Source organism: Aethalodelphis obliquidens, unplaced genomic scaffold (genome assembly GCF_003676395.1).
Source record: "Aethalodelphis obliquidens isolate GAN/ISIS:26980383/991018 unplaced genomic scaffold, ASM367639v1 scaffold2, whole genome shotgun sequence".
NCBI lineage: Eukaryota > Metazoa > Chordata > Mammalia > Artiodactyla > Delphinidae > Aethalodelphis > Aethalodelphis obliquidens.
The window spans coordinates 14,937,290-14,962,126 of NW_020837946.1; the positions used below are offsets into that span (position 1 = coordinate 14,937,290).

Here is a 24,837-nt window from a genome sequence, read left to right on the forward strand (position 1 = left end):
CCTGGTGGTCCAGTGGTTAGGACTCCTTGTTTCCACTGCAGGGGGGCACAGGTTCCATCCCCAGTCAGGGAACTAAGATCCCGTATGCAGCGCAGCACATCCAAAAAAAAAGATATCGGTCACTAAAATGGCCCATAGTCAAGGGGAATTAGACCCACTTGTTGATGGAAGGCATGTCAAAGAATTTGCAGACATGATTTAAACCCACCACAGTGATTTCCAACCCTTATGCTATGGAATCACCTGGGGAGCTTTTGCAACTCCAGCTGCCCAGGCCACATTCCAACCAAAGTAGAATCTCTCAGAGTGGAACCCAGGTAAGGATTTCTTACCATAAACCCAAGTTTAAGAACCACTGCTTTAGACAATAGCGGTATTCTTGTTCAGCGTGCAAAATAAAAAACCTACCTAAAACTTACCTCTAGGGACGCTTGGCAAACCTTTAGCAAACCTCAAATCACCCTAATGATTCTCCACCTCAGCAAACCCAATGCCGGCCTTTCGTGATAAATATTTTTAAATGTCTTCATTATGTTCTGAATTAAAATTCATAGGTAATACAACTTGCCTATACACATAATGTCCAAAAATATTACTATATTAACCTAGCTATCATTAAAAGTAAAATAGAGAAAGGCAATTCGTAACATAATTATAGGAATGTCATTAAGTGAATATTAAGACCTGATGGTATCAGGCATAAGGCGATCAGAATGCTTGCACTATATGCAGACTCACCGTGAATGTGACAGCTACAAATGCAGACTGACATGAATACATTGTGCTGGGGACTCAAGTGCAAAAAGCGGCGTTAACATCATTAGTGTGATTTTCTAAAAATAATAAAGCAACGGTGTTAGTCTGCTAGATCCACTATAATAAAAGGCCATAATCCAGATGGCTTAAACAAGAGAAATGTATTTTATTTTTTTAATTTTTTTTTATTTTTGCGGTACACGGGCCTCTCACTGTTGTGGCCTCTCCCGCTGCGGAGCACAGGCTCTGGACGCGCAGGCTCAGCGGCCATGGCTCACGGGCCCAGCCGCTCCGCGCATGTGGGATCTTCCTGGACCGGGGCACGAACGCGCGTCCCCCACGCCGGCAGGCGGACTCTCAACCACTGTGCCACCAGGGAAGCCCGAGAAATGTATTTTCTAATAGCTCTGGAGGCTGGAAGTCCAAGATCAAGGAGTCGGCGGGTTTGGCTCCTTCTGAGGCTTCTCATCTTGGCTTACAGATGGCCATCTTTCCTGTGTCATCCTTCTGTGTAACTGTGTCCTAATTTCTTCTTATAAGGACATCAGTCACACTGGACTAGGGCCCATCCAATGACCCCATTTTAACTTAATTATCTCTTTACAGGCCCTGTCTCTAAATACAGTCACATTCTGAGGTACTGAGGGTTAGGGCTTCAACATATGAATTTGAGGGGAACACAATCAGTCCATAAGAGAAACTAACTCTTCATAAAGTTCTAAACAGAACAAAGTAGTATAATCTCCCCTCAGTTTTCAAAGTAATTGCATTCCCATGAAATTTACTGTATATTATTAAAACTATGCCTTCCCAACAAATCCACATTATGTTTATATGTAAAATAGGGTTGGATTCTAGGCTCAGCTCAATAAAAACAGGTTTTCCACCTGTGTGAATGTCCCTTTGGGCATTTGACAATTGTAAAGGCCAAGAGACAATTCATTTGTGCAGGACTGTGACACAGTCAGGCACCACCAGCTTCTTCCTACTAAATGCTAGTAACACTACCTCAATCACTGTGACACGAAAAATGCCCCCTATAGGGCAAAACTGGTTCCATCAAGTATGTTTGATTTAAAGGAACCCAAGGATGAATCGTAATCAGAATATTTCTCTTGTCAGAGAAGCATCACCATCCCCTACTTTATTTGCTTCGTAAGATTTGATTTTGTGATTAGCTCTTCTAAAATTGGGGGCAAACTGTTACTGAGTTCAATACTTGAACTTAACTGCAGGGCTGTCTGACATATTGGAAATCACCCAAGTCAAAGAGCATCCCAAACAAAAACTTGTTTTAGTTTTATGCTGTTCCAAATTAGCCACACTGATGAAAATCTGTCAGTTGGTCTAATAAATAGTCTAAAGTTGATGGCATGCAATAAGGGAGTAGAATTTCTTCCCTTATTACACTCTTGGGAAAAAAAATAAACTAAATTTGCCATTGATCTAATCTCCTAAAAATGTTTCAAAGCTTGAATGGTAATTTGAATTTTTGGTATGTATATACATAATTGAAAAAAGATCAAGAACAATATAAAGAAAAGGCTTCATTGTTTAATGAGTAATATCGTGCCCAAAATCCCAGAGTGAATCCAGCCCAGATTTGTCTGACTCCAGAGCCGTTCTCCACCTCCACTCAACACCAGATGGATGGGATGTCTGGGAAAAGGATGAAAACAAGGCAGGCACACAATGGATCATGTAGTATTTCTCCAACAAACCTCGAGAGGGTTCTCATAGCAGATGGAGCATGAAGGATGGTCCCCCCAAAGCACCTCATCTTCCATCACCTTTAGATTTCAGTTTATATTTGGACAAGACTCAAATTTCACTCATATTTTCAGTGTCTAGGTCGAGGGGAAAAAGACATACTAAAACATATGTGCTTCAAACAATTGGGCTGAACAGAAACTTTAAAATTTTTAAATGTTGAATACATTATTGCTTTAATGATTAGATTTGATTGATAAATGGCCTGAATATTGACATTACTATTCCATGTTTGGCTCTTCCCTTCTCCAGAACACAAAAGAGCTGGGTCTTTTGAGACATGCCAAAGTAATTATATTTTTGCACAGCTGGAGACGAGACTATTCCACTTGACGAGGTATTGTCCACCAAGACCCCGTCTGTTCCTTCTCCCAGCATTCAGGAATTTCTTCCACAGAGAGAAGTGAGTAGGGCACAAAGTCTTAATATTGTTACCTCCTTTTAACTGATTTTCCTTTAATTACAGCTATTGATTTATTTACAGCATGAGAGAAATTATATATGGTTGCGTCTATATGTTGAAAGATAACAGACACCTTATATTATATTAGCTCAAATAGTTTTTATAGTTTCCATGGCCAATGTGAATCATAGTGCAAGAGATGACAATAAGAGTTTGACCCACTTTTTGAATAAATGAATGGCTATGACAGATTAAAGCACGTAAAAACACTGGAAAAGTCAAAATGATCTGTGATGGTGAATATGGTGACAGACATGACAAGAGTCTCATCTGAATATTATCATCTAGGGAACAGAAATGGGGGTTTTCTTTTAGCAAAGGAATGCAAAACCATGTGTTTTGGATAATCTTTTTAGTCACAATTATTTGTATTTTGAGTCACTGAATGATTCTCAAGGACTTTAGTCTGGCCAGAAGAGATATTGATTATAAACCATTAAATGTATGTTACAGTACTTTGTATTCTGCCATCTCATCCTGAAACCCCAAGAGTCCCCACCACAGATTCTGTCCCTGTGGTACTGAGAAGGTCGTTAACAGTGTAGGATTAAAGAACAGGATCTTCGCCAATGGTGCATAACCATTGCTCTCAGAGGTCTCACAGGTTTTCCTTGTGACCCTGAACCCATAGGATCATTGTGTACACGTTACCCAGCAGGGGTTATAAATGCTACAGGAGTTCAGAGATGACAGTAATCAAATAACATGCGATTTAACTAATCCCTTTTTTCCCTCCACTTCCATCTTCTCTGAAAACATTCAGGGATGCTGTCCGTGATTGATTAGATCATGTGTGCATGGCTGATTCATCTAGGTCAATGTCATGAGAAAAGTACCTGAAAAGTGTTCAATTACAGTGCAATCATTATAGTCATAATGTATTCAAAGTATTATGATAATTTTACAACAGAAAAATGGAATTTGAACAGTGTAACTCATCTTCCATCCAGGTCATTTTTATTATGCACGCCGCATTGACCATTTGGCAATGGATTTACGGGAACTGTTGAACATTATGTGATAGCTTGCACTGAGGCTACCAAGGGAATTTGACATAAAAGGAAATATAATGGTTCATTTGTGGGCCCAACATTCATAGATTCCCAAGACTTAAAAATTATTCTTCCATTCAGCACACATTCACTCAGCTGCTATGTTCCCCACATAGGACTATATAGCAGACATCAAAAGGTGAATAAGGCTTAGCTCTTGAGAAACACATCACTGAACCAGAAGAAAGACAAGAAAACAATGACCTATAAAATAATGTGACTGTCCCACATGGTAGTCCTAGCCAAATGTCGCTATTGAGCACTTGTAATGTATTTAGGCTAAACTGAGGTATGCTGTAAGTATATAACATACACCAGATTTCAAAGAATTTATTATATCTTATTGGTAATTTTTACATTGATTACATATTAAAATGATATTTTTAGATATATTGAGTTAAATAAAACATATTATTAAAATTAACTTTGCATGGTTTTTTTTACTGTTTTAATGTGGCTACTGGAAATTTTTAATTAAGTATCTGGTTCATGTTATATTTCTATTGGGCTGCACTGATATAATGTATGTGCTATATGTGTGGTATGTATAGAAAGAAAATTGTGCACAGAGGAAAAGGCAACAGATTCTGCTGGGCAGAGATTTTGACCTTTAATATTGGTCTTTAAGCGATTTCTCTGGAGGAGGCAAACCTTGAGGAGAAAACCAAAATGGAAGAAGCATGAGCAAAGTCACGGAGGCCTTAAAGAGCTTGATGTGTTTGTGGAATGGCAAGCAGGTTAGTATGTGTGTGGGGTGACGGGTGGAAGCAGGTAGCAGGAGACAGGCTGGGAAGGCATGTGGAGGCCCACATGGGTAGGGTCTTATTTGCCATGGTAAAGAGTCCAACTCCATCTGTGGACTACGGAGCATCCTCAAGTCTTTAAGCAGGTGGTTGACATGGCCAGGTCTTGTTTATTCTGGGAGCAGAAAGAAGAGCTTGAAGAGGGAAGAAACCAGAGAAGAAAGACCATTCGAAAATTACACCAGGAATAATGAGAGCTTGGCTAAGATCCATGATGGGAAGAGCAGAGAGGAGTGAGACTTGATAGGTAATTTTCAAAGCAGCCAAGGATATGGTGCTTGCCTTGAAATCAGAAGGGCAGATTTTTTTCCCCAAGCTAATGCTTATTTTCTCTCTGCTAAATGCACTTATTATCAACCCATGACAAAGAATAAAACTGTTGACAATCATATTCATTCTTGGATTCTTTTGATTTTGTACCATATTTAGATTCTTTAGGGCCTTCTTTTCCCCATTCATCCTGAGTCCACTGAGGATTGTAAGAGCAACTACTCGCTCAGCCATCCCACATGGAGCACTTCCTCTTGAGTCAGGCCCTCCTTTTTTCTCATGCTGTGCTATCGTATCGTTGAAAAAGGCTAATCCACGTGGCCGGGCCTGGACTTGAATGGCTCTTCACTTCCGCTTTCCCTTTGCACAAAGGCCACTGAAATCTGTTCTGGGATTCCTCTCTTGTTTACATAATAGCTACCTCTGTCTTCTGTCATGTTTTCATTTTCCCTCGGGGAGAAAATGCTACTCTCCCCAGGATTCATGAGAAAAAATGAGGAGTATAGTTCAATTAGCAGTAGTCAGAAGCAAATCTTGGAGTGTTCCAAGTAAGTAGCAAGTGATGAAGCTAATGAAAATGTTAGTGGAGGCTAAGAAAGAAAGACAGAAGGCACCACCACCACAACAGTTTATCCCAATAAAAGGAGGTGGGAAGGGAAAGAGAAAAATTTACTTTCATTGCAAGAAAAATAGCAGATGAAGTAAGTGGGGGGAAAAAACCCACAAGACAGCCACTGGCTACAGCTATAAAATTAAGAATCTTCATTTTTTAAAAATCAGACCATATCTTTGTTCTTAGGAGTCTACAATATGATTGGTATTATCTTCAAATCTTCACAACACCCTTCTGAGTGGAACCTCTTGGGGGTCATGCATAGCAAAACGTGATACTGAGTTATAAAGAGGAACATTCCATTTCTAGGCATCTCAGTTTATGACTCAAGTAGTGAAACCGCATGGTCTGCTCATAAGGAAAGTGTAGGGGATTCCATTCTCTAAAGTAAACATTCCAAAGAATTCTGAAATCAGCTACTGACCAGCCAGGACATCTTAAAAAAAACTGCTAGGGGCTGGGAAGCTGGAAAATGCCTAAATCCATCAAGGTTTGTTGGTTACAAGGAACAGAAGTTGACTCCTGCTACATTAAGTAAAAAAAAAAAAAAAAATACTGAAAGGCTACAGAAATGCAGGAATAGCAGAGTGGTCAAAATTTCAGAAAATCCAGGAAATCAGGAAAGCTCTGGAGAGCCAGGTAGCAGCAACCAAGGAACACTCCATTCAGGGCACTGCCATCAGGATACATGAGTTTAACCAAATTCTCTGGAATTCTTATCCACATGCTAAGAAAAGAACATCTTACCAGTGTAGCTTGGATCACCCATCCACTTCTGTCCAGGGAAGAGAGAAGTCCTTGACTGGCCATCCCTCCAAGCCTGAAAGCAACAGAGAAAATGTAGGTGAGTCCCCCAAAGGAAGAAGAAGGGGTGCTGTGAAGGCAAAAACAGGTGTCCTCTACAGGACCCGTGCCATTTCTTTATTCGTGCTCTCCACTATTCTAACTCTCTCATCTAAAACCTCCCACCCTCATGGTCTACCTTCAACCCACCTTCTTTAAGAAGCCTCCTCTGGATACTCCAACCCTTATTGACCTCTTCCTCTTCTTCACACATACAAGTAGTCATTCACATAATCATTCACTTGACAAATATCTCTGGGCCTTCACTATGTGCCCGGTACTCTACTGGGTACCCGTTCTGCAACTGACAGTCTTGCTTCTCCTCCCCGTGATATTCCAGGTATAACTGTTCGTATCTGAAAACTCGATTTAAGACTTAACAGCATGTATTGGTTGCTCATCAGTCTTTGATACCATGATAGGGATCAAGTTTGGGCCAAATGATACAACCTAGATACAGGCTCTGAAATTTTTTTCATAACTCTATGATACAACAAATAAAACCAAAGTAATTAGAGATATTTTCAAGACAGATCAATTCTAAGTGATAAAAGCAGAGATCCTCGGTTTACATTTAATTTGTAGTTATTAATCCGTTCAATAAACTAATATTATCGAATGTCTTTACTATATAGGACACTTTACTAGGCAGAGCTGATATGCAGCAGCATACACTGGTACACTTGGATCAGTTGCCGAAATAGTGGAAACTCCCATGCCGGCTGGTGAATAGCCCCTGTCCCAGGCCTTCAAGTGCCCCATCACCACCCCAGCCAACCCCATTCCTATGGCACCTCTCCAGGACCCCTACATTCCCACAGTCCAGTGACTAGGAGTTAATCTCTGGCACACGACTCTGCTCCAGCCCTTAGGCCAGTGTCTGTTCTGATAAGTACCCTGTCATCCCTGTTGATAAATATTTTTAATATCACTTTGGTTCTAAGTACAGGAGTGGATACAAAAATGGGCAGGTCCTAAGGAGCTTATGTGTGGAGTACTACCAACCATAAAAAAGAACAAAGTGGATGAATCTCAAAAACATTGTGCTAAGTGAAAGAATCCAGACGAAAAAGAGTAAATACTGTACGATTCCATTTGTATGAAGTTCTACATCAGAGAAAAACAAACTGTGATAATATAAATCATCCCTGGGGTGAAATGGAGAAGAGGGTTATTGACTGGAAAGGGATCCAGAGAAACTTTCAGCAGTGATGGAAATGTTTTATAGAGGAGGCGTGTTTAAATTGCATGTAAATTATCTATTAAAAAAAGCGCTTACTGTCCAATAAGGAAGATAATACCTCCAAAAATTAGTTTAACACTGGTCGGAAAGCCTAAGTGCCACAAGAGAGGCATAGCTAGAGCCTGCATAGCCAAGTGTTATAACCACCCTCTCTTGGGCTGTACAGCACTGTCTGGATTGAGATCTTGTTCTTGTGACAGGAAGAGTTATTTTAGCTCCCTCAGTTTTCTCATCTGCAAAATGGTGACAATAATAGTAGATACCTAACGGGTTGTTGTGAGGGTCAAATGAGTTATCCATCGAAAACATGTAGAACATTTGGCACATAGTAGGTACATAATTAATGTTCACTATTAATAAAACAATTATTGGACTCCAGAGAAAGAGGGCCATGTTCAGCTGGGAGAGCACTGAGGAAGCAGCGTTTGAGCTGAGTTTTGAAGAACTGTTTATACAATGTGGGCATGGGAAGATGGGAGGAAATTACATACATGTCGCTCACCTGGGTACTCCGTCCAAGAATTCTCTTCAGTGTCACTTCCTCATTATCCCTTTGGCTACGTTACCGCCCTCTCTACATGCTCTCAGAGCTCCCAATACTCTCTTGTACAGCACTTATTATATTTGCATTTAATCAATAAATTAATTGATTAATATTTAAGTATTTATTCCATATGTATCACACTTCTCCAGCAGACTAGAAGCTGCAGGTGGTCAAGAGGCTTACTTTTATAGACCCAGGTCCTAGCACAGAAACTTGCAGAAATTATTATTCAATAAATTAATAAATACATTATTTATCTTATATAAATCAAGTTATCATTTTACTCCATTCACCTCAATTCGGAGTATGTTTAGTTAACTGGTGGGCTGGGGTCCCTCCATGAGCTTAAGGGCTAGCTCTGCCACTTTCTCCAGGTGAACGCGGGGCAAGCTAGTTCTTTATATTCTAATCTCCTGATATGCAGACTAGGGTATAGTAAGAGTTCATCTGCATAAATTTCTTGTTACATATAAAGGAATGTTTGTAAAGCATTTTGCACATTTTGTGATGTGCCTATCACATAGTAAGTGCTTAAAAAATGGTAGCATCAAGATCATTCCCTTCACCCAACCTAAGAGAGTGGCATCACTCTACCCATGATGCTGTTATGCATCAAAATGTATCAAAGCACTCCTGACTATATGACTCCTCCTTCTCAAACTCCTCCCCCCAACTCCCAACTGACAGACTGTGGGATAAGGCTCAGTATGCTTTGTCTCCCTTGTACGTATCCTTGCCCAAGAACGCATTGCAAAAAAATCTACTCCAATACCAACCATTTGGCTTCCCTTTCCTTTTCCAACCCCAAGATTGTATTTCCCAATTTTTCCAATAGTGAGTTAATAAGTTTTGCAAAAGCGTTTTAGAATTTACAGAAATCTCACACCTACTCTATCTCATTTTACATTTAAATCAACCTCATTATAACATTTTTCAATATGAGATAAGAAAATTAGAAAGAGGTAATATAATCCATCCCAGGACACAAAGAGAGCAAGGAGTAGGGCCAGGGTTTCAAATACAAGTCTTCCAGCTCTGAACCTTACATTCTTTGGCTTCTGGCCTAGAAGTAACTTTCTGGAAATTTCTACTGTAGGAGAAGAATGATATTTCTGAGTGTCTTTCAGTCTGGGTATGATAAGGCCCAATACCTGATTCCTTCCGACCCCAGGTCTAAACTCCAGGGAAATCAGATGGTACTTGATAAGCACAGCCTGAGGCTTCAAGACTTTAATCAGTCACTGTCCTCGTATGAATTTTCTGGAGCAAGAACTCAGCTGAGTCAAGTCCAAGCTCCAGCAAGTAAACATCATTGGAAAAACTCCCACCTTGAAGAGGTGGTGAAACAGACTGCCACATTAGTAGAGAAAAATAAAGCACTAGGTGTAACGGCCTCCAGAGTTGACCGATAGGATCATCCAAACATTGCTGGACTCTGCTTCTATTTTTTTCTTCTGCATCAAATTTTATTCAGATCCAATGAGGTGGAGTTATTTCCTTTTTTTACCCTTGTTAATTATCTCCTTGGGTGTATATATATACACACACACACACACACACACACAAATATATATATATATATTCAAGGCTAATTGTAAGAGTTCTTTTTACCTTAATAAGGATACTAAGTGAGGAGATAAATGTGAAAGTACCTAGGATTTTCAAGGCACATACGGGTATTTAATAAATGCTTATTAACCTGGAATCTGCTGAAGTTTCTTTCTGGGGCCTTTCAACTTTTCACAGCAAACACCAAGGTCTGCTTTTGTCCTAACCCTACCATGGAATTAAATATACCCATAATGCAGAGTTCTTTTGAAGCCTTAGTCCCTTGCCTAAGGATTTCTGACACATTAAAATATTATTAAGTAAAGTTTCGAAGTCAAAATAATCAGACTGCTTTTCACCACAAACCCTGGAGAAATAAAACTGCAAACAACTCATTAGAAAGGCTGAGAAGGATTCGATCCCTCCGGAGAAATGTTGAAGTTCCTGGGAGAGGGCAACTTTAATTTATAAAGAGTTGTTAACATTCACTTCCTCTAACAAAAGCCTTTAAAGCTAGTAAGGCACAGATACAGTATTTAAAATCAAGTCTCCCAGCCAGCTTCCGGGAAGATGGCGGAAGAGTAAGACGAGGAGATCACCTTCCTCCCCACAGATACACCAGAAATACGTCTACACATGGAACAACTCCTACAGAACACCTACTGAACGCTGGCAGAAGACCTCAGACCTCCTAAAAGGCAAGAAACCCCCCACTTACCTGGGTAGGGCAAAAGAAAAAAGAATAAACAGAGACAAAAGGATAGGGACGGGACCTGCACCAGTGGGAGGGAGCCGTGAAGGAGGAAAGGATTTCACACACTAGGAGCCCCTTCGCAGGCGGAGACTGCGGGTGGCACAGGGGCAAAGCTTCGGCGCCGCGGAGGAGAGCACAGCAACAGGGGTGCGGAGGGCAAAGCGGAGAGATTCCCGCACAGAGGATCAGGGCCGACCGGCACTCACCAGCCCGAGAGGCTTGTCTGCTCACCCACCGGGGCGGGCGGGGCTGGGAGCTGAGGCTCGGGCTTCGGTCGGAGCGCCAGGAGAGGACTGGGGTTGGCGGCGTGAACACAGCCTGCAGGGGGTTAGTGCGCCACGGCTAGCTGGGAGGGAGTCTGGGGAAAAGTCTGGACCTGTTGAAGAGGCAAGAGACTTTTTCTTACCTCTTTGTTTCCTGGTCCGCGAGGAGAGGGGATTAAGAGCGCTGCTTAAAGGAGCTCCAGAGACGGGCGCGAGCTGCGGCTAAAAGCGCGGACCCCAGAGACGGGCATGAGACGCTAAGGCTGCTCCTGCCGCCACCAAGAAGCCTGTGTGCGAGCACAGGTCACTGTCCACACCCCCCTTCCGGGGAGCCTGTCCAGCTCACCACTGCCAGGGTCCCGAGATCCAGGGACAACTTCCCCGGGAGAACACACGGTGCGCCTCAGGCTGGTGCAGCGTCACGCCGGCCTCTGCCACTGCAGGCCCACCCCGCACTCCGTGCCCCCCCCCCCCCCCCCCCCCCCCCAGCCTGAGTGAGCCAGAGCCACCAAATCAGTGGCTCCTTTAACCCCGTCCTGTCTGAAGAACAGACGCCCTCAGGCGACCTATACGCAGAGGCGGGGCCAAATCCAAAGCTGAGGCCCTGGGAGCTGTGAGAACAAAGAAGAGAAAGGGAGATCTCTCCCAGCAGCCTCAGAAGCAGCGGATTAAAGATCCACAATCAACTTGATGTCTGTGGAATACATGAATAGACAACAAATCATCCCAAATTGATGAGGTGGACTTTGAGAGCAAGATTTATGCTGTATAGCTTTGCTTCCACCATTTGTCCTAGGGTTCTATCTGTCTGTTTTGTTTTTTTGTTCTTTTGTTTTATTTTTTTTCTTAATAATTACTTTTTTATTTTTATAACTTTACTATATTTTATCTTATTTTATTTTACTTTATCTTCTTCCTTTCTTTCATTTTTTCCTTCCTTCCCTCCTTCCTTCCCTACTTCCTCCCTCCCTCCCTCCTTTCTTTCTTTCTTTCTACTTCTACTAATTCTTTCTTTCTACTTTTTCTCCCTTTTATTCTGAGCCGTGTGGATGAAAGGCTCTTGGTGCTGCAGCCAGGAGTCAGTGCTGTGCCTCTGAGGTGGGAGAGCCAACTTCAGGACACTGGTCCACAAGAGACCTCCCAGCTCCACATAATATCAAGTGGCAAAAATCTCCCAGAGATCTCCACGTCAACACCAGTACCCAGCTTCACTCAACGACCAGCAAGCTACAGTGCTGGACATCCTATGCCAAACAACTAGCAAGACAGGAACACAGCCCCACCCATTAGCAGAGAGGCTGCCTAGAATCATAATAAGTCCACAGACACCCCAAAACACACCACCAGACGTGGACCTGCCCACCAAAAAGACAAGATCCAGGCTCATCCACCAGAACACAGGCACTAGTCCCCTCCACAAGAAAGCCTACACAACTCACTGAACCAACCTTAGCCACTGGGGACAGACACCAAAAACAACGGGAACTATGAGCCTGCAGCCTGTGAAAAGGAGACCCCAAACACAGTAAGATAAGCAAAATGAGAAGACAGAAAAACACACAGCAGATGAAGGAGCAAGATAAAAACCCACCAGACCTAACAAATGAAGAGGAAATAGGCAGTCTACCTGAAAAAGAATTCAGAATAATGACAGCAAAGATGATCCAAAATCTTGGAAATAGAATGGACAAAATGCAAGAAACATTTAACAAGGACCTAGAAGAACTGAAGATGAAACAAACAACGATGAACAACACAATAAATGAAATTAAAAATACTGTAGATGGGATCAATAACAGAATAACTGAGGCAGAAGAACGTATAAGTGACCTGGAAGATAAAATACTGGAAATAACTACTGCAGAGCAGAATAAAGAAAAAAGAATGAAAAGAAGTGAGGACAGTCTCAGAGACCTCTGGGACAACATTAAATGCACCAACATTCGAATTATAGAGGTTCCAGAAAAGAAGAGAAAATGAAAGGGACTGAGGAGGTATTTGAAGAGATTATAGTTGAAAACTTCCCTAATATGGGAAAGGAAATAGTTAATCAAGTCCAGGAAGCACAGAGAGTCCCATACAGGAAAACTCCAAGGAGAAATACGCCAAGACACATGTTAATCAAACTGTCAAAAATTAAATACAAAGAAAACATATTAAAAGCAGCAAGGGATAAACAACAAATAACACACAAGGGAATCCCCATACGGTTAACAGCTGATCTTTCAGCAGAAACTCTGCAAGCCAGAAGGGACTGGCAGGACATATTTAAAGTGATGAAGGAGAAAAACCTGCAACCAAGATTACTCTACCCAGCAAGGATCTCATTCAGATTTGATGGAGAAATTAAAATCTTTACAAACAAGCAAAAGCTGAGAGAGTTCAGCACCACCAAACCAGCTTTACAACAACTGCTAAGGAACTTCTCTAGGCAAGAAACACAAGAGAAGGAAAAGACCTACAATAATGAACCCAAAACAATTAAGAAAATGGGAATAGGAACATACATATTGATAATTACCTTAAATGTAAATGGACTAAATGCTGCCACCAAAAGACACAGATTGGCTGAATGGATACAAAAACAAGACCCATATATTTGCTGTCTACAAGAGACCCACTTCAGACCTAGAGACACATACAGACTGAAAGTGAGGGGATGGAAAAAGATATTTCATGCAAATGGAAACCAAAAGAAAGCTGGAATAGCAATTCTCATATCAGACAAAATAGACTTTAAAATAAAGACTACTAGAAGAGACAAAGAAGGACACTACATAATGATCAAGGGCTCGATCCAAGAAGAAGATATAACAATTGTAAATACTTATGCACCCAACATAGGAGCACCTCAATATATAAGGCAAATACTAACAGCCATAAAAGGGGAAATCGACAGTAACACATTCATAGCAGGGGACATTAACACCCCACTTTCACCAATGGACAGATCATCCAAAATGAAAATAAATAAGGAAACACAAGCTTTAAATGATACATTAAACAAGATGGACTTAATTGATATTTATAGGACATTCCTTCCAAAAACAACAGAATACACATTTTTCTCAAGTGCTCATGGAACATTCTCCAGGATAGATCATATCCTGGGTCACAAGTCAAGCCTTGGTAAATTTAAGAAAATTGAAATTGTTTCAAGTATCTTTTCTGACCACAACGCTATGAAATTAGGTATCAATTACAGGAAAAGATCTGTAAAAAATACGAACACATGGAGGTTAAACAATACACTACTTAATAACGAAGTGATCACTGAAGAAATCAATTAGGAAATTAAAAAACACCTAGAAACAAATGACAATGGAGACAACGATGACCCAAAATCTATCGGATGCAGCAAAAGGAGTTCTAAGAGGGAAGTTTATAGCAATACAATCCTACCTTAAGAAACAGGAAACATCTCGAATAAACAACCTAACCTTGCACTTAAAGCAATCAGAGAAAGAAGAACAAAAAACCCCCAAAGATAGCAGAAGGAAAGAAATCATAAAAATCAGATCAGAAATATATGAAAAAGAAATGAAGGAAACGATAGCAAAGATCAATAAAACTAAAAGCTGGTTCTTTGAGAAGATAAACAAAATTGATAAACCATTAGCCAGACTCATCAAGAAAAAAAGGGAGAAGACTCAAATCAATAGAATTAGAAATGAAAAAAGAGAAGTAACAACTGACACTGAAGAAATACAAAAGATCATGAGAGATTACTACAAGCAACTCTATGCCAATAAAATGGACAACCTGGAAGAAATGGACAAATTCTTAGAAATGCACAACCTGCCAAGACTGAATTAGGAAGAAATAGAAAATATGAACAGACCAATCACAAGCACTGAAATTGAAACTGTGATTAAAAATCTTCCAACAAACAAAAGCCAAGGACCAGATGGCTTCACAGACGAATTCTATAAAACATTTACATAAGAGCTAACACCTATCCTTCTCAAACTCTTCCAAAATCGAGCAGAGGGAGGAACACTCCCAAACTCATTCTACGAGGCCACCATCACCTTGACACCAAAACCAGACAAGGATGTCACAAAGAAAGAAAACTACAGGCCAATATCACTGATGAACATAAATGCAAAAATCCTCAACAAAATACTAGCAAACAGAATCCAATAGCACATTAAAAGAATCATGCACCATCATCAAGTGGGGTTTATTCCAGGAATGCAAGGATTCTGCAATATATGCAAAACAATCAGTGTGATAAACCATATGATCATCTCAATAGATGCAGAGAAATCTTTCGACAAAATTCAACACCCATTTATGATAAAAAAAAAAACCCTGCAGAAAGTAGGCATAGAGAGAACTTTCCTCAACATAATAAAGGCCATATATGACAAACTCACAGCCAACATCGTCCTCAATGCTGAAAAACTGAAAGCAATTCCACTACGATTAGGAACAAGAAAAGGTTGCCCACTCTCACCACTCTTATTCAACATAGTTTTGGAAGTTTTAGCCACAGCAATTAGAGAAGAAAAGGAATCCAAATCAGAAAACAAGAAGTAAAGCTGTCACTGTTTGCAGATGACATGATACTATACATAGAGAATCCTAAAGATGCTACCAGAAAACTACTAGAGGTAATCAATGAATTTGGTAAAGTAGCAGGATACAAAATTAATGCACAGAAATCTCTGGCATTCCTATACACTAATGATGAAAAGTCTGAAAGTGAAATCAAGAAAACACTCCCATTTACCATTGCAACAAAAAGAATAAAATATCTAGAAATAAACCTACCTAAGGAGACAAAAGACCTGTATGCAGAAAATTATAAGACACTGATGAAAGAAATTAAAGATGATACAAATAGATGGAGAGATATACCATGTTCTTGGATTGGAAGAATCAACATTGTGAAAATGACTCTACTACCCAAAGCAATCTACAGATTCAATGCAATCCCTATCAAACTACCACTGGTATTTTTCACAGAACTAGAACAAAAAATTTCACAATTTGTATGGAAACACAAAAGACCCCGAATAGCCAAAGCAATCTTGAGAACGAAAAACGGAGCTGGAGGAATCAGGTTCCCTGACTTCAGACTATACTACAAAGCTACAGTAATCAAGACAGTATGGTACTGGCACAAAAGCAGAAAGATAGATCAATGGAACAGGATAGAAAGCCCAGAGATAAACCCACGCACATATGGCCACCTTATCTTTGATAAAGGAGGCAGCAATGTACAGTGCAGAAAGGACAGCCTCTTCAATAAGTGGTGCTGGGAAATCTGGACAGGTCCATATAAAAGTATGAGATTAGATCACTCCCTAACACCATACACAATAATAAGCTCAAAATGGATTAAAGACCTAAATGTAATGCCAGAAACTATCAAACTCTTAGAGGAAAACATAGGCAGAACACTCTATGACATAAATCACAGCAAGATCCTTTTTGACCCACTTCCTAGAGAAATGGAAATAAAAACAAAAATAAACAAATGGGACCTAATGAAACTTCAAAGCTTTTGCACAGCAAAGGAAACCATAAACAAGACCAAAAGACAATCCTCAGAATGGGAGAAAATATTTGCAAATGAAACAACTGACAAAGGATTAATCTCCAAAGTTTATGAGGAGCTCATGCAGCTCAATAACAAAAAACAAACAACCCAATCCAAAGATGGGCAGAAGACCTAAATAGACATTTCTCCAAAGAAGATATACAGACTGCCAACAAACACATGAAAGAATACTCAACTTCATTAATCATTAGAGAAATGTAAATCAAAACTACAATGAGATATCATCTCACACCAGTCAGAATGGCCATCATCAAAAAATTTAGAAACAATAAATGCTGGAGAGGGTGTGGAGAAAAGGGAACACTCTTGCACTGTTGGTGGGAATGTAAATTGATACAGTCACTGTGGAGAACAGTATGGAGGTTCCTTAAAAAACTACAAATACAACTACCATATGACCCAGCAATCCCACTACTGGGCATATACCCTGAGAAAACCATAATTCAAAAAGAGTCATGTACCAAAATGTTCATTACAGCTCTATTTACAATAGCCCAGAGATGGAAACAACCTAAGTTTCCATTATCAGATGAATGGATAAAGAAGATGTGGCACATATATACAATGGAATATTACCCAGCCATAAAAAGAAACGAAATTGAGCTATTTGTAATGAGGTGGATAGACCTAGAGTCTGTCATACAGATTGAAGTAAGTCAGAAAGAGAAAGACAAATACTGTATGCTAACACCTATATATGGAATTTAAGAAAAAAAATGTCATGAAGAACCTAGGGGTAAGACAGGAATAAAGACACAGACCTACTAGAGAATGGACTTGAGGATATGGGGAGGGGGAAGGGTAAGCTGTGACAAAGCGAGAGGGAGGCATGGACATATATACACTACCAAACGTAAGGTAGATAGCTAGTGGGAAGCAGCTGCATAGCACAGGCAGATCAGCTCAGTGCATTGTGACCGCCTGGAGGGGTGGGATAGGGAGGGTGGGAGGGACGGAGATGCAAGAGGGAAGAGATATGGGAACATATGTATATGTATAACTGATTCACTTTGTTATAAAGCAGGAAAAAAAAAAAAGAAAAAAAGGAAAGGCTGAGAAAAAGCTATCTTTTGGGCTGGCCAAAATAGTGTATTGCTATTTAGAATTTTCTCTGTGATGCTTTGTCTCTAAATATTGCAAGAAAAAACTTAGCTGTTTAACACATGGAGATGTCTAAAACCATTCGCTCAAATTTCACACACAGAAACATTGACAAGCTCCTTCTCTCTGAAAAGAGAAAGGCAGACCGGACTGATGCTTCCCCATTTGCATTTCCCTCTCTGAGCTGCCTTTCTGAGTAAATGCCATGATTTTAAAATGAAGTCTGTTTTTTTTCCGCATCCGAAATATCTTTATTTGCACTCTGGAAATGCTGACGTCAATTGCCTTACAAATCCATGGGGGGAAAAATACCAGTTAATTGTAGTTGAGAAGACTGTCGAATCTCTAATAATGGTAGGCACAGAGCTTGTCAGCAGAGCATCCGTTGCCATAGTTACCTGTGAGGGATGACAACATCTGCATATCACTTAGCTAAATGATCCCACATGGCACCTTAGTGATTATTAGAGAGGGATCCGATATTCCTCCGGTGAATATGTGAATCAAGTGAAATGACCCCTGTGAGCAGGGTTTTCTCAGGGGGGTTTTCCCTTCCAGATACCAACAGAATGATCGCTTGATAACTCTTAAAAACAACGTTCAACCTTTGCTTTTGGAACAGTTTAGAAATGCAGTGTCACAATAATTGACCCGTTGAATCAGTTTGGACTATATAATACCAGCTGTGCCCACGGCCAAAGAGGGAAAAGCATGTTAACGTGCGTTGTTCTATCTTACACGATAGCAGCAACCAACCAAATTGATCTTTTCCCTTAAATGGCTGGTTTCATTCCAAAACAGTTGTGGAGAGAATGAATCCAAGTGTGTAATTTAATAAGTGTATATTATACTAACTTAAACGAATGAAACACACTGATGCATTTATTTAAACTGTTTATACATGTAGATGTGCCCACAACTTAAAGATCCTTGGCAGCATTTACTGAGCCCCATGCCCCTTCCATCGAAGGAGAGAGCTGAGAATCAGAAATAATCTGCTCAAGGTTGACCCCGCTTGTTCCAGAAGTTTCATGCAGAGCCATTCTCAGCTCCTTAGAGGCTCTTATAAGGGAAATAGGCACGAGAGTCCAATCTCTTTAAATAATGTTAAATTTATTATTTAGCAAGGAGAGAAGGATTTAAAGTTTTGATAAGAAAAATAATGCTTCCGGCATATAAGACTAGATTGCGTTGTTAAATACACCCATACATGCACACACTTTCTGTGGTGAAATATACTAGAAGGCAACAAAGTACACTAGGAGCTTGAGGTATAGTGCCTCAACTAAAATGTTCAGTGCTAGACTCTCTACATTTTCCAAGAGGAAGGGTCCCCACAAGTAGCTAGAATATAGGAATAATTTTTTAAAAAGATGGAAAACCTAGATTCCCACAAAACTCTGCTCCAAAAATGTACAGAAGAGAAACTCTTTTTGGCCAAGGGCTGCATGGTGTTTTTGCTTTTCAACCTAAAAAACAAAGATAGTGCAAAGGGGGTATTGTTCTTTCTCATTTGTTACAAATTTGGGGGGGAGAAAAATGTGCATACACAAACATATCTGCAAATCTACAAAGGCATAATGTATTCATAAGCGTTAGTATACTACTGTGATTTGAGTCCTAGGATTTAGTGAGTCTAATATTTTTGTTCCTGTGAATATTTCTCAGCTGCCTGGGATAACCTGAAAGTTACTAGCCTCCTTTTCTTAGTGGCTCCGTGTCAGAGAAAATAATGGAAAATGAAATCAAAAGCCCTTATTTCATCAGCTGACACAGGCAGGACAGCGGAGGGATCACAGGCTAAGGCTGGCAACCAGCCCTTTTTCTCTCAGAGGAAAATTACCAGAACTCTTTGCAGAGCGGACACAGAGCAGCCAGCAGTGCTGCCTGGTGTTCTCCTCTCAGAGCTCTGAGACTGAGCAGACGGAGATTTATAAACAAGACGGCAGAGAGAAGCCAGGATTCCACCCCAAAGCAGAGCAGGCCACCTCTGACCAGGTGGTCCTCACACCACGTATGTGGACATTGAACAGACAGCATGAAACACTAATGGCAAAAGCACCGCCTAGAAGAGCCAGCTGTTCCTAGCATAGCTGTGACACTGGAAGCCAGCAGAATGGCCCTTGTGGCAAGGGTGGGTACTGGATTTTTCATAATACGGTTGTAGAAATGGAAGCCCCCAAGAAACCCTCTGGCTTATCCAGTCACCCGGCGGACATGAGTCAGTGTCACGGTGCACTCCCCTGACTCTGCCCTCCGTGCATCTGCTCTGGGATTGCAGAGGTGCTGGGGCCCACGGGACTCCCAGGACAGAGAACAGAGAGGAAGAAAGTCAACTGAATATTATATTGTATTGTAGAGATAATAGAGACGTCAATCTATTGCCTGAGGTCATATTAGTTATGAGCCTTATAAGGGTAAAGACTTCTGACTGTACCCTGCTATACTCCAGCTCCTAGTAGGAGAACTAGCTCAAAAAGGTGCTCAGAGTATATGACATGAACGAATGAATGAATGAATGAACGAATGAAACATTACCTACTTTTCCTCCATAACCAACCCTAATCATAGAAGAAGCTACATGCATGTGGGGGGTGTGTGTGTGTGTGTGTGTGTGTGTGTGTGTGTGTGTGTGTGTGTGTATTTCCATTGATTTCCAGCTTCTGAAGTACAGTTGGCCTTCTGTATCCACAGTTCTGTATTTGCAGATTCAACCAACTGGAGATCAAAAATATTCAGGAAAAAAAGTTCCAGAAAGTTCCAAAAATCAAAACTTGAATTTGCTGCATGGCTGGCAACTATTTACATAGCATAGCATTGTATTAAGTATTATAAGTAACCTAGAGATTATTTAAAGTATACAGGAAGATGGGCATAGGTTATATGCAAATACCATGCCATTTTATACAAACGACTTGAGCATCCTCGGACCTCAGTGCTCACAGGAATCCTGCAATCAATTCCCTATGGATACTGAAGCAACTGTACTAAAGCCCAGAGGAAAGATATTTTACTAAAGGAAGATACTATACTAAAGCCCAGAGGAAAATATGATCTTTGTCTTTGCATGTAGTTAGACCATGAAAGTAAAATATGGTTTGGTGAAAATGTCCTACTAGTTGGAGATTTTGAGTCTAGCACCCCCATGGATAAACCATATATATGAATATTTCAGTATTCAATTCTTATCTTCCCTTTGTGTGTAGGAACCTGAGCCATCACTAGGAAAGGGCATATGGGGAAAACTGTACCAAGATCAACACTCTGGGGAAAGGACTCTTAAGGCACCACTGGAAGAAGAAAAGCAGGCAGCTAGCTATCAGCTGGCAGCTGCAATAGAACTGCTATCTGATGGTCCCTGAAATGCAACCACAGGTATCCTACCACCATCATCATCCACTGTCTCCTGGTAAACCCCTCAAGTTACTTGTTATCCCTCTCTGGTACCTCCTCTCAGAAACACTTCTTCCCACCAGCTACACTTCCTCATATGAATGCTCTCATACCACGGATCACATCTACTCTGGACATTCTCTTTAACTAGATGTTGCCCATATTTCAATTTCAGGTGAGGGGTGCACCCCTTCCCTCACCTCTGGCACTTTGGAGCTACTACCCCAAAAGGAGGGCAATTGGTCTGGAAGAGGAATGACTGTAAGCCATTAGCCCATTTCCAAGCAGACTACTGAGTGAGAGAGTTTCCACTTTCAGAGCTACCATAGCAGGACAATCTCCTGGGACGATCATTGTCAATGACACTGGCAGCCAGGTTCCATGTGCTCTTGCCTCCACCATGATCTTCTCTTCTTTAGGCTAGAGCATATTTCAAGAGTACCTTTTCCAGGCTGTATTCACATAAAGGGTAAAAAGACACAGCACTAAAGACTGTTCACCTATACTTGCTTTCCCAGTTTAGGTAGGTCAACAGTGCTACAGCCCACTCACCCACATGGAAAAGCCAGCATATTTCCATACATCTACCAAGCACAGCCAAGTACTGTGCTTAGTTCTCAGGAAAAATCTAGCTTTTGGATTTTAATAATGGATGTCTGAATGGGTTCCAAAGGCCCTTTGGGGTTGCCAAGGTTATGTTTTCTTGCAATCTTCAGCTGAACAGGCTGAAAGGGAAGGTTCCTAAGAGCTGGGAGAGAGTATGAAAAGGAAAATAAACAGAATGGAGAGACAGCTGGAGTGTGGATGCCCGAATTCCTTCTGAACTTTGTACAGGGAGACCTCACATGTTCTCTTCTCTTCCTTCAGAAGCAGGGACAGATGGACATGGCCCTACCTCATGGCCAGACGGGAACCCCAGCTTGCTTTTGGGAAATCCATGGGCATTTTTCTCTCTGGTCCTGAAACTGATACACTAATATCAAGAAGGATAGCCTTCTTTTCACTTCCTTTTTGTCTTGATTATCACTCTCTATGCTTTAATCTCTTCTAATTTCCTTCTTCTCTCTGTTTTTCATAGCTCTGTTCTTAGCCCTCCATCCCATTCTCACCAAAGTAAATGGGAAAAGAATTCGCAAGAGGGGAAAGAAAGTATAACTTTCTCATCACAAAAATAAACTTTGGGTGTTTATCCTTAGAGATTATCTTAAATAACATATGTGTTTTCACTCATTCAATAACAGTCAAACTCAGAGCAACAGTCAGCTCTACCGACCACCAGTCCCTCCCATCAGGAAATTTACACAGGCCTCTTAGATAACCTCATCCACCAGAGGGCAGACAGCAGAAGCAACAAGAACTGCAGTCCTGCAGCCTGTGGAACAAAAACCACATTCACAGAAAGATAGACAAGATGAAAAGGCAGAGTGCTATTTACCAGATGAAGGAACAATATAAAACCCCAGAAAAACAACTAAATGAAGTGGAGATAGGCAATCTTCCAGAAAAAGAATTCAGAATAATCATAGTGAAGATGATGCAGGACCTCAGAAAAAGAATGGAGGCAAAGATCAACGAGATGCAAGAAATGTTTAACAAAGACCTAGAAGAATTAAAGAACAAACAAACAAACAAATTAAAGAACAAACAAAGACCTAGAAGAATTAAAGACCTAGAGATGAACAATGCAATAACTAAAATGAAAACTACACTAGAAGGAATCAATAGCAGAATGACTAAGGCAGAAGAACAGATAAGTGACCTGGAAGACAGAATGGTGGAATTCACTGCTGCGGAACAGAATAAAGAAAAAAGAATGAAAAGAAATGAAGACAGCCTAAGGGACCTCTGGGACAACACTAAATGCAAAAACTTTCGCATTATGGGGTCCCAGAAGGAGAAGAGAGAGAGAAAGAACCAGAGAAAATATTTGAAGAGATTATAGTCAAAAACTTCCCTAACATGGGAAAGGAAATAGCCACCCAAGTCCAGGAAGTGCAGCAAGTCTCATACAGGATAAACCCAAGGAGAAACACGCCGAGACACATAGTAATCAAAATGGCAAAAATTAAAGACAAACAAAAATTATTGAAAGCAGCAAGGAAAAAACGACAAATAACATAGAAGGGAACTCCCATAAGGTTAACAGCTGATTTCTCAGCAGAAACTCTACAAGCCAGAGGGAGTGGCATGATACACTTAAAGTGATGAAAGGGAAGAACCTACAACCAAGATTACTCTACCTGGCAAGGATCTCATTCAGATTCGATGGAGAAATCAAAAGCTTTACAGACAAGCAAAAGCTAAGAGAATTCAGCACCACCAAACCAGCTCTACAACAAATGCTAAAGGAACTTCTCTAAGTGGGAAACACAAGACAAGAAAAGGACCTACAAAAACAAACCAAAACAATTCAGAAAATGGTCATAGGAACATACATATCGATAATTACCTTAAATGTGAATGGATTAAATGCTCCACCCAAAAGACACAGGCTTGCTGAATGGATACAAAAACAAGACCCATATATATGCTCTCTACAAGAGACCCACTTCAGACCTCGGGACACATACAGACTGAAAGTGAGGGGATGGAAAAAGATATTCCATGCAAATGGAAATCAAAAAAAAAAAAAGCTGGAGTAGCAATACTCATATCAGATAAAATAGACTTTAAAATAAAGAATGTTACATGAGAAAAGGAAGGACACTACATAATGATCAAGGGATCAATCCAAGAAGAAGATATAACAATTTTAAATATATATGCACCCAACATAGGAGCACCTCAATACATAAGGCAAGTGCTAACATATATAAAAGAGGAAATCGACAGGAACACAATAATAGTGGGGGACGTTAACAACTCACTTATACCAATGGACAGATCATCCAAAATGAAAATAAGTAAGGAAAGAGAATCTTTAAATGACACAATAGACCAAATAGATGTAATTGATATTTATAGGACATTCCATCCAAAAACAGCAGATTACACTTTCTTCCCAAGTGCACACGGAACATTCTCCAGGATAGATCACTTCTTGGGTCACAAATCAAGCCTCAGTAAATTTAAGAAAACTGAAATCATAACAAGCATCTTTTCTGACCACAATGCTATGAGATTAGAAATGAATTACAGGGGAAAAAACCATACAAAACACAAACACATGGAGGCTAAACAATACATTATCAAATAACCAAGAGTTCACTGAAGAAATCAAAGAGGAAATCAAAAAATACCTAGAGACAAATGACAATGAAAACACGACAATCCAAAACCTGTGGGATGCAGCAAAAGCAGTTCTAAGAGGGAAGTGTATAGCTATACAAGCCTACCTCAAAAAACAAGAAAAATCTCAAATAAACAACCTAACCTTACACCTAAAGGAACTAGAGAAAGAAGAACAAACAAAACCCAAAGTTAGCAGAAGGAAGGAAATCATAAAGATCAGAGCAGAAATAAATGAAATAGAAACAAAGAGAACAATAGCAAAGATCAATAAAACTAAAAGCTGGTTCTTTGAGAAGATAAACAATATTGATAAACCATTAGCCAGACTCATCAAGAAAAAGAGGGAGAGGACTCAAATCAATAAAATTAGAAATGAAAAAGGAGAAGTTACAACAGACACTGCAGAAATACAAAGCATCCTAAGAGACTACTACAGGCAACTCTATGCCGATAAAATGGACAACCTGGAAGAAATGGACAAATTCTTAGAAAGGTATAACCTTCCAAGACTGAACCAGGAAGAACTAGAAAACAGACCAATGAACAGACCAATCACAAGTAATGAAATTGACAGTGTTATTAAAAATCTTCCAACAGGGCCTTCCCTGGTGGCGCAGTGGT

General features: G+C 40.4%; 1 protein-coding gene across 2 annotated transcripts in view; it reads right to left on the reverse strand.

The window, feature by feature from the left end:
• Window positions 1-2,290: 2,290 nt before the first annotated feature.
• ACSL3 (acyl-CoA synthetase long chain family member 3) overlaps window positions 2,291-24,837 on the reverse strand; it is a 135,124-nt gene continuing 112,577 nt past the window's right edge. For both annotated transcript variants that reach the window (XR_003435581.1, XR_003435579.1), the window contains 2 exons: window positions 6,475-6,547; window positions 2,291-2,415 (listed from right to left, as the gene is read on the reverse strand). The gene's annotated coding sequence lies outside the window, so the exon portion shown is untranslated. The remainder of the gene's footprint in view (window positions 2,416-6,474; window positions 6,548-24,837) is intronic.